Raw genomic sequence first — 18,811 nt, 5'->3', positions numbered from 1 at the left:
TACATATTTAAAGAAGTGCCTTCATCATCTGGCACTCTCTCCATTCTCCTAAACAATGGATAACTTAAAAAAAAAAAAGAGATTGCTTAACAGGGAGGCAAAATTATGTAGCTGATGGAAACGGGAAGTTAAGATCGCTGCTCCCGTGGTACATACTTTGGTCCATTTCGCTGATATATATTACATGTTTCAATTGGTACACATTAATAATTTGGTGTTTTTATTGTACTGAGCTGTAAAATGTAGTATTTGGGAAAAGTGTCTTTTTTTTGGTTCATCTCCTGCACACCAATATTTTACTTAAATTTTTACTGTTGCATAAGACTGTTTCTTATCTGTATACTTTGGTTTCAATAATCAAAAACATTTAATTTGATACATACATATTTGTAAAATAAATTCTCAGATATTTATTAAAGGGAAAAGAATTAAGGTTGATATGAAAGTGGATTACGGAAAAAAAGGACAGTCTAATGTTCAGAATGTTCTACCTTTTAAATTTTTATTTGTTTTGGTGATTTACTACAGGCACATTAGCAATATGACTAAAATAAACACATTTAATAAGCAAGTATGCTTTCTCTTTCATCATTGATGAAATCACAAATTTGGAAATTATGAATCATTTATGTATTAATACACTAAGTAGATTTATTGGTAGACATGCATGCACTGGCATAACTACAGGGGCCCGGAACGACCTCTGTGACCTCTTCTTCCTGTCTTCTTGTACCGGTTCAAAATTGTTAAGAAAGGGACTGATTCAACTCGGAAGGGCCCTTTCTAAGCTATTTTGAACCGGTTTAGGGAGACAGGAACATATCTGGGTTGTCACGTCACCCCGCAGTGAAACCAAGGCTGCTTGCACACTGTGGGAGATGCAGTGGCGATTCTAGAAACAATATATAGGGGGGGCACACAAGATACCACAGTCAAACGGGGGGGGGGGCAATAATAATTTCCACCATTAAATCATACCACTGAAAACTAACACACACACCAGGACAGGCTCTGCCACACTGACACACACACACGACAGCCCCCTCCCTTTATTATTTTTTTTATGTGATGGCCCCATCGTATATACGTGTTGGACATGTATTTTTAACTACATAATGAGTACTTATCTCTTTGAAGTTAAGACTATGATTGAAACATGATTTCAAAATTACAGCTGAACTGGCAGTTTCATGATTAGACTTTGCTGCCGATATATAAAAATATTAGATCCTGCTGCTGATATATAGATCAACACATTAACACACAAACCCAGCTTTGCATGTATAGATCAATTGGAATTAACTTGTGATCTCAGCACTGAAGGTATACATCAAATAAACAGAATCAGACATACAAATCCTGTATTTGCAGGTATACATAAATAATGTATGGAAACATAGCATAGCAGATATGGAACTACAGAATAACACAAAAACCCAGCTTTGCAGGTATAGATCAATTGGAATTCGTAAATATTCCAAATTTGGGCGGAGGGGGGACAACAGGGGGGCAAGGAATAAGCTAGGGGGCGACGCCACTGGGGAGGTGGGATGTATATGTATGTATGTATATATGTATATGTATGTATGTATGTACACTGTGGTCAAAAAGAGATGGACATGGTCGGCAACAATACTCATATAGGCTATCGCATATAAACAATGCTCAATTGTCCCTGCCCCCCCCCCATTATCTACCCTTCCTCTCTCTCCCTATTATCTACCCTTACCCCCCCCTTGTACTTACCTTTCAGCAGTCCTGCGGCGAGTCTCCCTGTTCGGTCTCGGTGCCGGCTTGTAATGCTGAGCGCCGGAAATGAGGTAATCTTCCGGCACTCAGCATTACAAGCCAGCACCCAGACCGAACAGGGAGACTAGCCGCAGAGGAGAGAGAGAGGGGCGCCGAGCGGGTACTGACAGCTTGGTAAGCGAAAACCACTCGGCGCCCCTTTCTCTCTCTTTCGCTTTAAAAAGGGCTTGGGGCTCCATTATCGGGCCGGCCCTGGTCTTCTGGTGCCCATCTGCTTCAAGGTTCAACGTGTTGTGCATTCAGAGATGGTATTCTGCATACCTTGGTTGTAATGAGTGGTTATTTGAGTTACTCTTGCCTTCTGTCATCTCGAACCGGTCTGCCCATTCTCCTCTGACCTCAATAAGGCATTTTCATCCACACAACAAAAGAAGGGATTCTCTACAGTAAGGACAATAAAGGTATGGAATTCACTGCCAAGGGAGGTGGTGTTATCACATACATTAGTCGCCTTCAAAAGTTTCAAAAGGGGTCTGGATATTTTTTTTTTAGAAAGGCATGACATACAGGGCTATAAATAGAATAAACATTTTAGAGCTTCGTGATCCAAGGAGAAATCCAATTGCCTTTTGGAGTCAAGAAGTAATTTTCCCACCTGATGGCAGAATTCGAAGTAGCTTAATTGGTATTTTTTTTGCCATCTTTTGGATGAACAGTAGGAAGGTAAGGTAGAAGGTTTGAACTTGATGGATTTAGGTATTTTTTCAACCTTATGTACTATGTAACTTCCACTCACTAAATACTTCTCTTTTTGGACCATTCTCTGTAAACCCTAGAGATGGTTGTGCATGAAATACCTAGTAGATCATCAGTTTCTGAAATACTCAGACCAGCCCATCTGGCACCACGCCACTTTCAAAGTCACTGGAATCCCCTTTCTTTCCCGTTCTGATGCTCGGTTTGAACATCAGCCTAAATGCATTGAGTTCCTACCATGTAATAACAAGCAATTGAACCGGTGTGCGTAATAAAGTGGCTAGTGAGATTTATATATATATATAATACATACATACACACTCCCTTTTGCTTCCTGCAGATCAACATAACACAATAAGTCTAGCTGTGTAATCAGCAAACCTACAGTGACCCACTCCTGGTAATACATTCTGGTAATGAAAACTGCACCAACTACAAATACATATACACCGCCTCCACCAGTCTTTGCCCAATGGCTTCCTATTCTTCCTTGGATGCAACCCACCAGTCCTTCACTGTTGGTGCATAAGTTCCCTGGTGGGTGGATGTCTGTTTGGTGCATAAGTTCCCTGGTGGGTGGATGTCTGGTTGGTGCATAAGTTCCCTGGTGGGTGCATAAATTCCCTGGTGGGTGGATGTCTGGTTGGTGCATAAGTTCCCTAGTGGGTGGATGTCTGGTTGGTGCATAAGTTGCCAGGTGGGTGCATAAGTTCCCTGGTGGGTGGTTGTCTGGTTGGTGCATAAGTTCCATGGTCTGTGCATAAGTTCCCTGGTTGGTGCACAAGTTCCCTGGTGGGTGGAAGTCAGCTTGGTGCATAGGTTCCCTGGTTGGTGCATAAGTTCCCTGGTGGGTGGTAGTCTGGTTGGTGCATAAGTTCCATGGTTGGTGCATAAGTTCCCTGGTTGGTGCACAAGTTCCCTGGTGGGTGCATAACTTCCCTGGTGGGTGGATGTCTGGTTGGTGCATAAGTTCCCTGGTGGGTGGTTGTCTGGTTGGTGCATTAGTTCCATGGTTGGTGCATAAGTTCCCTGGTTGGTGCACAAGTTCCCTGGTGGGTGGATGTCTGGTTGGTGCATAAGTTCCCTGGTGGGTGGATGTCTGGTTGGTGCATATATGTACGTATATATGTATATATGTATGTATATATATATATATACCGTATTGGCTCGAATATAGGCCGCACTTTTTCCCCCCACTTTAAGTCTTTAAAGTGGGGGTGCGGCCTATATTCGGGGTCTAGCGCCCGACGCCCGGGACATGCAGTTCCGGGGGCCGGGCAGGCAGCGGGGTTAGGATACAGATCTCCCGCAGCGGTGCAGGGGACCTGCATCCTACTCTCCGATACGCTCAGACAGCCTCCCCTGCCAGCACTTTCCAGGGGGGGGGGTGCCGGCACGGGAGGTTGTCTAAGCGCATCGTGCGGACGGTGACCGGCTGCGGAGGTTGTTTACCCGCATCGCCGCAGCCGGTGACCGTCCGCACGATGCGTTTTACCTCTGCCCCCAAGACTTACCAGAGCAGACTCCCGGGTGTATACAACTTGTATACGCGTATTGCGTAGATGTCCCCCGCCGGCCCCGCAAGACACCCGGGAGTCTGCTCTGGTAAGTCGGGGGGGCAGAGTGGCAGCATATCTCGGGGGAGGGGGGAGAAGGAGGAGGACAGTGGCAGCATATCTCGGGGGGGGGAAGGACAGTGGCAGCATATCTCGGGGGGGGGAGAAGGAGGACAGTGGCAGCATATCTCGGGGGGGAGGACAGTGGCAGCATATCTCAGGGGAGGGGGGACAGAGTGGCAGCATGTTTTTTGGTGCTTTTTTAAAGAAAAAAACTTTAAAAAAGCACCAAACTTTTAGGGTGCGGCCTATATACAGTGGCGGCCTATATCCGAGCCAATACGGTATATATATATACCGTATTGGCTCAGATATAGGCCGCACCCGAACTTACCTCTGCCCCCAAGACTTACCAGAGCAGACTCCCGGGTGTATACAACTTGTATACGCGTATTGCGTAGATGTCCCCCGCCGGCCCCGCAAGACACCCGGGAGTCTGCTCTGGTAAGTCGGGGGGGGCAGAGTGGCAGCATATCTCGGGGGGGGGGAGAAGGAGGAGGACAGTGGCAGCATATCTCGGGGGGGGGGGGAGAAGGAGGACAGTGGCAGCATATCTCGGGGGGGAGGACAGTGGCAGCATATCTCAGGGGGGGCAGACAGAGTGGCAGCATGTTTTTTTGGTGCTTTTTTAAAGAAAAAAACTTTAAAAAAGCACCAAACTTTTAGGGTGCGGCCTATATCCGAGCCAATACGGTATATATATATACCGTATTGGCTCAGATATAGGCCTCACCCGAACTTAGTGGAACAGATATGCTGCCACTCTGCCCTCCCCAGACATGCTGCCACTCTGCCCTCCCCAGACATGCTGCCACTCTGCCCTACCCAGACATGCTGCCACTCTACCCCCCCCCCGAGATATGCTGCCACTTTGCCCCCAGGAGGCCCCCCCCTTAGACTTACCGGTGCAGACTCCCCGGGGTCTTGCAGGGCCGGCGGGGGACAGCTACGCAGTACGCGTATTCAACTTCCGGTGCTGGCACTTCTGGCGTGGGAAGTGTCGGCAAGGAAGATTGTTAGCGTACATCGCGCAGACGTTCACCGGCTGTGGCGATGCAAGCGTTAACAACCTCTCGCTGCCGGCACGTCTGCACGATGTGCTTTAACAATCTCCCTTGCCGGGACTCCCCCCGTGGCTGTCTGAGCGTATCCAAGAGTAGGATGCATATCCCCGAGATATGCTGCCACTGTCCTCCCCCCCGAGATATGCTGCCACTGTCCTCCTTCTCCCCCCCCCCCGAGATATGCTGCCACTGTCCTCCTCCTTCTCCCCCCCCCCCGAGATATGCTGCCACTCTGCCCCCCCCGACTTACCAGAGCAGACTCCCGGGTGTCTTGCGGGGGACATCTACGCAATACGCTCTGGTAAGTCTTGGGGGCAGAGGTAAAACGCATCGTGCGGACGGTCACCGGCTGCGGCGATGCGGGTAAACAACCTCCGCAGCCGGTCACCGTCCGTACGATGCGCTTAGACAACCTCCCGTGCGGGCACCCCCCCCCGGAAAGTCCTGTTAGGGGAGGCTGTCTGAGCGTATCGGAGAGTAGGATGCAGGTCCCCTGCACCGCTGCGGGGGATCTGTATCCTAACCCTGCTGCCTGCCCGGCCCCCGGAACTGCATGTCCCGGGCGTCGGGCGCTAGACCCCGAATATAGGCCGCACCCCCACTTTAAAGACTTAAAGTGGGGGGAAAAAGTGCGGCCTATACTCGAGCCAATACGGTATATATATATATGTATATATATATATATATATATATATATGAGGACTCTGCCCAATCCAGGAATAATTGTATCATTATATCTTTATTATTGCTGCTGCAGTTATTATACGCTTAATGCTAATCAGAAACAAAAAACGTCTGATAGCTTGACCTTAGTTTACAATGGCCAACAGAAGCTCTAGCTAATTAAAATATTGAGCAGTACCAAATTATTTTCATTTTTTGATATAGTCTACTGATGGTTAGTATTTATATTACATCTACCTTTGTGTCTTTAACCCCTTCAGTCCCCTATGGACATACTGGTACGTCCAAAAAAACGCATTGCAAGAATCCCCTATGCGTGTATCGGTACGTCCTGACCTTCTTGCAGTGGCAGGGACACATCCCTGCCGTTACACGAGAGATCAGACTGTCAGCCTGGACTCCCCCCTGACAGCAGAAGCTAGCATTGCTGGTTTTCTGCTGCCCCATCTCTGATAATAGCTTCCAGCGCGGACGCCGGAAAACCATTTTTAAATGATTGGGCATTCCCTTCCGGGTCGCGTCACTTCTGACGTCTCTGTCTAGACCCTGCTGGGATATCCGATCACTCCGATGAGGCACTGATCATAGACATTGTGGTCTCTATGCAAGTTTGTGGGGACTTGCATAGAGATCACAGTGTGATCGGTGCAGGGGGATCATGGTTTCTCACTCTTCTCACATGCTGAAAAGTGAAACAAAAAAGTGTTAGTGATTTTTTTTTTTTAACAATAAAAAAATCCCTAAAATAATACAATAAGTAATAAAAAAACGAAAAACAATAAAGTTAGCTAAGTGTTGTCATTGTGACATCACTGGCATTAATAACATGTTCAAGAGGTCCCTAAGAGGACCTCTTGCCATACTGTATTGCAGTGCAATTTAAAAAAAAAATACAAAACAAATAAAATTTTTGAAAAAAGATAACAATAATAAAAAAGACAAAAAACCCTTACACCTCATTGCCCTACACAACTAAAAGGTATAATTCTCCTGCCCGTTCACAACCCCCAAACCCGTTAAGCCATAAGCATAAAAATTCTACAAAGAATGTACACCTTACAGTATGCTCCCTATAAGTGCTGGGAAGGTATGGAAAATCTATATAAATTAGGTATTTCTGAAATCAGGACACCTGAACTGATAAACTTGGAGGGGATTTTCCATCTTTTTACCTCATTTTGTGAGGATTCAGAGGGAAAATATATATATATTTTTTCTACTATTTCTCATCCTAAATTTCAATAATGGCAACGGTGATTTCACTCTGCAGCAAAACTGTATTTTTAACGTATTTGTACAAACGTCTTATGCAAGTTTTACACACTGGTTATGCCATCTTAACAGACCCCCAGCCAATCACGGAATTGAGGATGACAATAATGTATATATCTCGGGTCCGTCAACGCCCAGCTCTCTCGTACTCAGAGCGCCGAGAAATCTCCCCACTGCGCATGCTCATTTCAGCTATGCTTATCTTCTACTCTTGCGCAGTAGCCGCGTTTGAAGCTGCCTGTTGGGTTAGACGGTCGCGTCACTTAGTGTCACTATGCGCATCCTGCGCATAGAAAAAACGTCACTGCAGCGAAACTGAGCCGGGGAAGTTTTTTTTTGTTTTTGTTTTTTTATTTTTTTTAAGCAGCTCTGGTCCTGGAATATAGCTGTATTCCAAATCCTGGAAGCATAGTACAATACCCCGCGCCTCGAGGTGAGAATCTGTGTGAACGTCCGTGTCGATACTTGTTGCTGTAGTTTCTCTCGGCTCTTTCGGTAATTGTCTCTTTGAGGCGGACGTGAGAGAGGCCTTCATGTTTGCTGTTGATATAAAACGTTTACAAGGAGCTTAGGGTCCGTTCTCATGGAAACGATTTCAGTCATCACATCTCAAATATATTTTTGTTTGTAAAGGTGGAACGTAACCCAATAATAATGTTAAGTGCATGGATGTAGGCGTTCATGTGCCCCTGATGAGTATCTAAAAACAGTGCGTGTTTTGCGAGCGATCTGCAACACAGCTCGATGTGCTGCTGGTTTACAGATTTCCTAAAACAAGATCTGTGAATTAAGAACCTAAAAGAAGCTCGAGATCAATTGATGATTTCCTTTCTGTTAATAAGGCGAGAAGGCTCAGGATATGTTTAGATCAGTATTGGGTGTGTTGGAATTCTGTGTGTATATTTGTCATTTCCTTGTCATCGATTCACTCCAAAGCTATGCTATTTGGCAGCTTCGTAGTTTGCCCATCTGTTTGCTGAGCTCAGGTAAATGTACGGTTTATAAATTAGGAATATGTATATTTTTAAGCAAAATGTGCATTTGAAATTGTTGAGCGCTAGGGTAACAATTTAATCTTTTGAATACTGGACACGCTTTTGTAGTAAGTTTGTACTAGTTATATTTGTGACAGTATCATAGATAGCCTGTTTATTATTATTATTATTATTTTAAACGCCAACACAAAATGGCACTTATAAATAAGTAAATAAAAAAAAATAAATAAATACATAATACACTCACTTGCTCTCACTCAATGTCTTCATACCTTCTCCGCCAACCACTTTTATGCAGCTCCGTATCCTCTCTTCCCTCTTCTTGTTCTTCTTTCTTCATCTGCCTTTTCTCTGTATAAGCTCCGTGAACCAGGCCTCTCAGAGGGCTTCTGCAACAGATATGATCCTTTTTTTGTTGGAGGAACGGGGCAAAGGCTGTCTATTTGGAGCGTGCAGAGTACTCCAAGAAGCCAGAATAATGCCAACGGATTCAGAGAATACTTCTTTCTCTGGAAGGCATGGTTTACGTAGCTTATACCAGGGAGAAACAGATGAATGCTAAGAAGAGGCAAGAGAAGAAGTGGAGCTGTGGAAAAAGAGGACAAGTACACGGCAGCTACCCTCAGATAAGGTAGTTTTAGAGAATATCTAAACCCCGATTATAGGCCCAATTATAACGATTTAAATTTGGATTAAGTGCGGCACATAATCAGGATAATATATCAGGATAGTATTCCTGTGTATTAGGTAAAATAGTGTTTTACTATACTACTAATGTGGTACTTACTGTAAAATGCCTTTCATTCTCAGTAGGGTGGGTTTTTAATATGAAAGCATCATTACATTGTTCTATGGAATTGCTTTGTTTTCCTACACTTTCTTGTATTACATCTGTTGTAAAGAAAATCAATTAATTTATAAGGCAACTAAAAAAATATTTAAGACTTTAATTAGATTAGTTATGCTAGTGCTTCTAATGTCTTTAATACATCTAATTTGAAAAGTATGTTTAAAATATACCAGAATGTATTGGTTACAATATGCATTCAGATACATTTACATACGTTTATATTTAAAGCTGAGGAAATGTATACAGTGTTTCATTAATTTTCTGTTTTGCATACTTTACTATTCCCCACCCTCACAATATAATATTCAACTATACCACTCTCAACAATCCATATTGAGAGCTGCAAAAGACCAAGATCCCCACCCCGATTGAAGAAGATAGTATTATATTGTTACTGTGTCTGTTGTCCTGTCATCTGGCCTAGTGCCTCAGGTTCAAGTGACTCTACCTTGGATTTATTGTGTGCTAAACCGAGATATAGCTTGAAAGGTTTTCGCAATGTGTGTTGTTGTTGTTGTTGTTGTGTTTCCTTGTTTATGGACGCATCCAACCAATCCATTCTAAGCAGGTACAGCGTTTTTTTTGTTACGCAAGGATATCAATGGGGAATTTTGTTTTTACCCAGTGTTGTATAATAGATATCATAGCTAAGGTTAATGCGTATTAGTGCCACGTGTGTGGGCTCCTCCAATGCCATAAGGCAATGAATGGTTGCAGTGGGGTCAGTGTGCCAGTTGCTAATGTGTAGCTGCCTTAACAAGCTTTGTATGTTTTCCCAGATTTGGATTGGTGGACAAGCCTGAAAACTATGATACTAAATTGTGTATATGTAACGTAAAGGAGAACGTCTCCACAAACCCATATACAGGATATCCTGGGAGAAAAGCAATTTCAGTATTGGGTCCAAAGCCAAATTGAATAGCAACGGCGAAAGAGGACGTCGATGCCTACTCCTTGAGTCATAGTGATCAGAGGAGAGTCTAATCCTCTGGGTGTAATAACCATGGTAGGATTATCATAGTGTTAGGAAAGTTTGTCCAAAATTACTCTAAAGTGTGACCTGATCAAATGCTTTTCCGGTGTCCAGACTCATTTGAGCATTGTATGGATTATGTTGGTGTGAGTGGGTGGCCAAGACAGCTTCTGTTGCTGTTCAGGTTCCTTTTACGGAGTGTCTTGTTCTCGGGAGTCCCAGCTGTTGGGGGGGGATTTATATCAGAGAGTATTTTTTCTAAACTATGTGCGTAGATTTTAACCAATAGTTTTATATCCTGATTCATCAGTGTTTATGGGTCTATATGAAGATATGTGTTGGGTCTCTATCATGCTTCTTAAGCATAATAGTTCTAGCTGTTAAATTGTTTATGGTAAGGCCTTTTGCAAATAATGGTACTGTATAGTGACGTGTTTGTTTTTGTAAAACTCGTCTTGTTAACCATTTGGTCCAGGATTATTATTATTTTTTTTAATGTGCAAAGACATGACATAATGGCCTAACCTTCAGCCTCCAAGAAGTGTTGAGTGAAGTTTCAATGTACCTTCATGCTCGTCTGTGCAGGTTCCCCCCAATGTCCCAGAGCTTTAGAAGACGCCCACTAATAGGATGAGTGTGGTATGGCAGGGATGGACAAACCCACCCAGCGTTTTGCAGGGCTGGCATCATGAATCCAGCACCCTGTGGCCCTCCAGGCCGTGAGACTTTCATTGGGGACACAGAATGCACAGCACTCTCCTCTCTGTGCCCCAGCAGTAAAGCATAGGGTGCTGGATTAACAACGGCAGAAGATAGGCAGTGACATGGTTGGTCTCAGCAAGCTGGGAGTACTGCATGTATACTATCGGTCGGTCAGTGTGTATATATGTATAGTGCTAGAGACAGTGACGTGTGTACGTGAGTGTAGAATGTTAGCGAGTGTGTGTGTTACTGTAAGGTGTTGGTGTCTGTGAGTATAAGATATCAGCATGTGTGTTACTATATGGTGTTACGATGGGCACCAGGGAAATAAACATGATTGCTGGGGAAAAGTTTTTTTTTTTTTGTTTTTTTTTTTGGGTCTGGCTCATAAATCCAAACCAAATTTGTCTACCCCTGTGATATGATTGTCATAGCAAAGTGTGAGAAAGCTTTGACCTGTGTTCCCTTATGCCACTTTTTTTTTTTGACATCTGGTCAGTCTGTGTTCGTGTCCTATTTGGGACATCTTTGAACCTGGCCAGTTCCATTTACCCCTCCAAATCATACATTTCTTTAAAACTAGACACCCCATGAGTATTTCAAAGGCCTGTAGTTTAACTGCAAGGACTTTTGTGACAAAATAGCGCTACTTTTAGCACTTTGAACTTTTGTTTTTTTACATTTTATTGTAACTGGATGGCTCCCCTGATGGTGACATCAGTGAGGAATTATTTTTACCTGTCACCAGGTTTTTGTGATTAGTAAGCTGGGCTCCATTGACTTGCATGGTTAAAAGCCTGCACGATTAGCTCAGAGTTCTCAGGTCTGGTGAGGCCCTCTTGAGAACTTTATTTTTTAATAGGCGCCAACATCTTGCAAGAGGCAAAGTCGCTTGCTATAGTGCTTGTGAATGCTCTCCAGAGTGGTAGTTGAAATTTTCTTATACAGACCTTGTTATTGTATTTGCAACAAAAAATAAAGTTTTAAAAAGCAAATGTGTTTACTAAATAAGCTGTACTTTTATTTCAAGCATGATACCTTTTATATTCACTGCAATTTTTAAATTTGTGAAATTACTCCTCTGCATTTCTTTTTCAATTCTTAAGAAAATGTCTTTTTCCGGGGGGGGGGGGGAATTGACTTCACGTGTGTGGTGTGTGGTGCCCCATAACATGCAGATAAAAGCAAAAAAACATTGGGTATTCTTAAACTTATTTTTAAACTGTAAATAATGATACAATCAAAACAATGTAATCTAAAGAATTGTCCTGGAAAAAAAAAACATAACTTGTGTGGGTTCAGTAAACAGGAAAATTACAGCTAAACACAAGCAGCGCAGAAATGTTAAAACAGCAATTGTCACGAACGGTACAAAAAATAAAATCAAGCTAGATATAAGATAAGGCCAGGGACTAAGGAAAGTATTCAGAGATTGGGCAGACTCATGGTTCTTATTTGCCATCACTTTCTATGTTTCTGTGTGTGTGTGTGTGTGTGTGTGTGTGTGTGTGTGTATGTATGTATGCGTATATATATATATATGTGTGTGTGTGTGTGTGTGTGTGTGTGTGTATATATGTGTATATATATACACACACACACACACACACACACCTACCTCTCTCACCCACCTTGCCGCTGCCTATGTTATGCCTTTACAAATCTGGCGCACTATGCTTTCCTGTGGCTCCAGTAAAGTGGGTAACGTGAGGCAGCGGGGTCACGTATCTTGCATTATGTCTCGCCGCTGGGAGCTTTATTCCACCCGCTACCCCAAATTAATGATGGCAGCTCTGCAAGAACCCTAGGCACGAGGAAATAGTTTTTAGTCCCCATGGAGACCTGGTGCCCAGGGTTTGTTCAGCCCTGCTTTAAACAAGATAATAGTAATCATTATCATAGCTGGGAACTTATGGGCTCTGGCTACCCGGAGCCTTCCCTTGCGAGGCGCAGCCAGGACTGCACGCTGACTTCGGCGGGCGGTCCCGCTGACGGCAGCGGGAAACACCCCCATTTAAAGGAAAATGGGCGGGGAGCGGGGCATGTCAAGACCCTGCTCCCACGACCTGGAGGATTTGGGTCTTGACCCGGAGGAGCGGCGCTCACCCGGCATGTTCCCAGGCATGTTTATTATATATTTTATAATATTGTACTGTGCATAAAAAAAAAAACAAAAAAAACACAAAACCCGACCATCCAAATATAATTTTATAATTTGAGTACCCTAAGAATGAAAACGTTTTCAGAAATCATTGCTGGTAAAATAACAGAATAGCTCCTAGTTTGAGGTACAAAATATTTTCAGTAATGAATTGGTTGAATTAATGCTCAGAATATTTTTGGTTAATGTCTGTTTTTGCCTTTCATTTGGTAAAGGGATAGAACCACCCTAGAAAAAATATTACAAATGTTGAATCTAAACTGCAGCAAATATGTTTGGTTTTGGACAGTTAATAAGTAGTGCAAGAGGGAGGTGAACTGGGAGTGCGCATGCACTGGTAAGGAGGCTCCGGCTGGGTAAGTAGACAAAGAAGCTGTATATCAGGCAGTTTCCAGGCAGAGAGTGACCGATTTAAACGCTTATTTTTGATAAGGGGAAAAAATTGGCATTTCGACCTTTAACACAGTGGGCAGTTTTATCAGTTGTAAGATCTAACAGTTTTAGAGAATGTTCTTAAAATTACAATTCCAACTGGATTGCATAAACCAAATGTCCCTCTACTTATGTACTTTTTCGATGCTTACTCAATTGTGAAAAAAAAAAACATTCACCTTATTACATCTTTTGCCTTTGCCCTGGTCATCTCACATTGTACTCATTTTCTAGGCTTTCAAAACTGTTGCTATAGAACCTGTGATCTTGACCTAAGGAATGTTCATGGAATGCTAATCTCTCTTGTGAGAGAGAGAGAGACCTCCCCGGCTGTCTCGATATGTGTGAAAAATATTCAAGGGGATATTGCTTTGGCAGGAATTACTATGTATTTAAACTGAACTGAATGTAGCATTAAGACAGGTAATAAATCATTATTCGTTATTTATTACAGGTAAGTTAATACACTATATGGACAAAAGTATCGGGACACCTGACCATTGCACCAATAGGTACTTTTAGGGCATTGCGTCCATACGTTAATATGTAGGGGGTCTGCCCCCCCCCCCTTTGCAGCTATAACAACTTCAACTTTTCTGGGAAGGCTTTCCTCAAGTTTGTGAAGTGTTCCTGTGGAAATCTTAGCCCTTTCAACTAGTAGAGCATTTGTGAGATAAGGCACTGATGTTGGACACAAGGCCTGGCTCACAATCTGTATTCCGGTTCATGCCAAAGCTATTTGATGTGGTTGAGGTCAGGGCTCTGTGTGGGCCAGTGAAGTTCTTCCGCACCAAAGGCAACTTCCACTGCAGCCGGAAGGAGGTGCGGTTAGCAGCGGGGGTTGTCTGTGTCCATCACGCAGACCTTCCCCTGTCAGAGAATTCCCCGCACCGGAACTCTCCTCATTTACAGCCGGGAAAGGTCTGCGCGATGGACGCAGACAACCCCCGCTGCTAACCGCACCTCCTTCCGGCTGCAGCGGAAGTTGCCTACGCAAATCGCGTAGACGTCTACCTGCTGCCCCGACTGCACACCGGGGAATCAGAAGCACCGGTAAGTTTGGGGGGGGGGGTGTTAAATGGGGGGCATAAGGCATTTCTGTAGGCAGAGTGCTCTATGAAATGACTTTTAACCCACTTAATGCCACTCTGCCTCCAGAAATGCCTTTTAACCCTCTATGCCTCTTCATATACCTTTTTTTTTTAATGTGATGATAGTGACCCGTTTCTTAAGGAAGCCTGCCTTTTGTGTACTTGGCTTCTCTGGGTGTGGGGGTTGTTAGAAATAATTTATGCCCTGTGTGATTATTGTAAGGGCTGAATGGCACTTTCTACAATCGTTTCTCCTTGAAAATTACCGGAAATTCTGTAGAACCCGTACAGTGGATAATAGATATATCGAGCAGAGGTGGTTAGTTTCTTTGCTCAACCCCTTAATGACAATTGCCGGTTCTGGCACGGCACGGAAAAACAAGTCGATTATGACAAATGACGTGCCAGAACCGGCACGCCTTTAAACGGGTGCAGAAAGCGATCTACGTTCGCTTTCTGCACCCAAACGGCGTTGCTGTAATGCCTCGACCTCGAGGCATTCAGCAACGCCACGATCGGCACCAGGGGCCATGTCTGGCCCCTCCCCGGGGCGTCAACAACCGCCATACATTGTATGGCGGCGGACGCCCGTTTTAAAAGCGTTTAGGAGGCGATCAACGATCACCTCCTAAACTTAAATGGTGTCGCTGGAATGCCTCGATCAGGAGGCATCCAGCGACACCAAACACTTACCTTTGGATGGACCGCAGCTGCCGGTGATCTTCGCCATCTGCAAGCCCGGGAAAAAAAACAATAAAGGTGAAAAAGTTCGCTAGACGGTCTCCTGACCCTCTAGAGAACTCTGGCTCCACTTGCAGGTTGAATACAGGTACTGCATTCAAACATGCAAGTCAATGGAGCCCAGCTTTCTAATCACAGTGTGATTAGTAAAAATAAATAAAAAAATAAAATTAATAATAATTAGAAAAAATAGTAAAAAAACCAGTAAAATGTAAAAATAATTTCCCACTGGTGTCACTATCAGGGGAACCTTCAAGTTGAAAAAAAAAATTTAATTTTTTTTAAAAAAAGGCAAATAAAATATATTTTTGTGAGCAAGTCCTAAAATTAGCACATTAGCTTAAAACAATTCTCACATGGAAAGAGTTAAAATACTGGCATATTAAATGCCCATGGGGTGTCTACTTTAAAAAAATGTATGATTTGATGGGGTAAATTGAATTGGCCGGGTTCAACAATGTCCCACGGGGGGGAGGATGGCCACACATCTAATTTCCAATTAGAAAAATGCACACGTACCAAATGTGGCCTTTTAGTTCCCCCAAAAAATGACAAACCCATGCATGTGGGGTATCACTGCGCTCAGGAGATGTTGCTGAACACATATTGGGGCATAAACCAGGAGCTGTAAATTCATACATAAAGTAGGTGTGTGGGGGAAAAATACACACAAAAAAATACTACTGCAAACTTTGAAAAAATTCTGGTGGTAAAATGTGTGCATGCAAAGAGTTAAAATACCAGCAAATGGGAATACCCTGGGCTGTCTAGTTTTCAAAAATATATGACTTGATCAGGTAAATTGCATTGGCCGGCTTCAAAGATACCCGAAATGGCACATGAGGGGAAGAATTACCAGATTTGGAAAAAATGGCTTTGAAATAGCAAAACGCTACCTGTACTTATTGCCCCATAATGTGTAGAAAAAAGCAAAAAAACATAAAAACATTGGGTATTTCTAAACTCAGGACAAATAGTAGAATCTATTTAGCAGGTTTTTTCATTACCTTTTATAGATGAGTAAAAGATTTTTCAACTAAAAGTTAGAAACAGTCATTTTTTTCTAAATTTTTCACCATATTTTATACTTTTTTTAATAGTAAATAATATAATACAATCAAAACAATGTCATCTAAAGAAAGCCCTTCATGTCCTGAAAAAAGCAATATATAATGGGTTCAGTAAACGGGAAAGAAGAAAATTACAGCTAAACACGAGCAGCGCAGAAATGTTAAAACGGCCATTGTCACGAAGGGGTTAAACATTTAATCTAATGTTGATTTAAATCCGTTTTGTGTGCTTGCCCTCTGTATCTGTTCTGGAAGATTCTAGCCAGAAGACCCCTGTGGTGATTCATGGCTTAACTGATAAGGATTCTGAGCTATAGGAATTCCTTTCCTAGATGAAAGATGGTAGTAGAAGCATTGCTAAACACTAATCTACAAACACCAGACAAGCCAGAAGGCTTGTTTTTTCCCCCTCAGAAATCTCATGGTGCTGCCACAACCACAAGGGATTATGGGTAGGCGCATGCAAAGAAGGTCAACAATGATCACCTTTTGCCTCTATATCCACTTTATACATGGATCCCTTGAAAGTAAATGCCCGCTGTACAAGACAGCCTTCTCCAGGTCTCTGGGTCAAGACCTGAATCCTCCGAGTCGTGTGAGCAGGATCGTGTGAGTCGTTCATACAAACACATAAGCACACTTTTCAGTAAATGGTCAGCAACGTCCATGCAAAGTGTAAAGCCAAACAAAATTATACACACACACATTTATATATACATGCCATATTTCCTAGTATAAGACAAGGTTGTTTTCAAGGTTGTTTTATAATCTGACCTCAAATACACACACACACACACACACACACACCGTATTGGTTCAATTATAGGCTGCACCGTAAACGTTTGATGCAGAACAAATAAACCTGGGGAAACCAATAAACACATTAACACATCAGAGACAATAACAGCAATTAGACATATGTTGGACATTACGATGAATATTCATATGAAGTTTTGGTAGTGTCCGGAAACCAGAATCTAAATTAAGTCCCTCTTTTATGGTGTTGAAATATGTTATTTTCATCTCAAGTGTTTACTGGAGCTCCATCAAAAACCACAAGGAAGACAAATATTGTACCCAGAATAATCACTCCATCCAAAACCTAAAAATGAAAGTACTCAAAGGGAAGACTCTCGGCAAAGGTTAACATTTGAGCTGGTCCCAACTGCCTTGAGATTATTGACAAGATCCTCCTGTGTAGTTCTGGTCTGATTTGTTGCCGTTCTCAAACTCCACAAGGTGAGATTTTGCATGGAGCCCTTAGACCGAAGGAAGATTGACAGTTATTTTGTGTTTCTTCCATTTCCAAATAATCGCACCATCTGTTGTCACCTTCTTACCAAGCCGCTTGGTGATCGTCTTGTAGCCTACAATCATGTCATTGGCATCATTGGACAGCTCTTTGGTCCTGGCCATGGTGGAGGGTTTGGAATCTGGTTGATTTAAGAGAGTGCTCCTAATCTCAGCTGGTTACCTGTATAAAAGACATCTGGGGGCCAGACATCTTGCTGATTGATTGGGGGATCAAATACTTACCATTAAAACTATAGACTGATCATGTCTTTGTCAGTGGGCAAACATACAAAATCAGCAGTGGATCAAATATTTTTTTCCTTCTCTGTACATACACATGTACGTGTGTATATGTGTGTATATATATATATATATATATATATATATATATATATATATACACACACACACAAAAAGGGGCATCAATTGGCAAGATAAAAATAGAATTTTGCCTCTAAGTCAATGGTAAAACCGCACTGTGCAATTTTGGGCACCTATTCTAAAGAAGGATCTGGGCCAATACAAACCATTGTGTGGAAATCTATTCATAAACAGGACTATGCATAGGACATGTGGTCATGCGTTTAGACTGGAAGAAAGGAGATTTAGTCTAAGGCAGAGGAAAGGGTTTTTTTTACAGTTAGGACAATAAGGATGTGGAATTCTCTGCCTGCAGAGGTAGTTTTATCAGAGTTTGTACAGACATACTTATTATTTTTTTATTTTTTTATAAATCTTTTTATTGAGTTTTCAAAACGCATAGGTGACCCCACAAGTACATCCCCCAGAGAAAACCAAAGGACAACATTGCTACAAATCATGTAGAGACCGTTAAAGACAATGGGTGAAGTCACTGAATTATCCCACCCAACTCCCCACCCACCTAATCAGCCCAGCAAGACATATAACCAGAGTGAGAAACGGCAAAAAACTCTGACATCAAACTGATCAAGGTCAGGCATTATGAGCAAGGATCATTACCCGTAGCTGTTGTGCACCAAACCAGGATGTGTTCCAGAAAGTTGCATTGATTTGACATTTCACAGAGTTCTCCAGAGTACCAATAAAACTGTCCCATTTTTTGTAAAATCTATGAGTGTCCCTTTCTTTGTGTATCCTCACACCTCACCAATCCATTCTGAGCAGGTGGAACAATTTATTATGAAATAAAGACAAAGAAGGACATTCAGCATGTATCCACTGCTGCAGAATTGGTTTTTCTGGCCACAGCCAGAGCTGTACAAATCGAGGCCTGAGAACGCAGTCCTCGATTTTCTAGATGGCCAAAAAGTGCACCCTCCAGACTTATCTCGAAGTCCCGGATATTTAGGCTCACTAGGAAAGCTTGAACACGCTTCCGAA

This window comes from Sceloporus occidentalis, unplaced genomic scaffold (assembly GCF_023333645.1).
Source record: "Sceloporus occidentalis isolate IW3139 unplaced genomic scaffold, rSceOcc1.0.p SCAF_100, whole genome shotgun sequence".
Classification (NCBI taxonomy): domain Eukaryota; kingdom Metazoa; phylum Chordata; class Lepidosauria; order Squamata; family Phrynosomatidae; genus Sceloporus; species Sceloporus occidentalis.
This window is presented reverse-complemented; position numbering follows the sequence as displayed.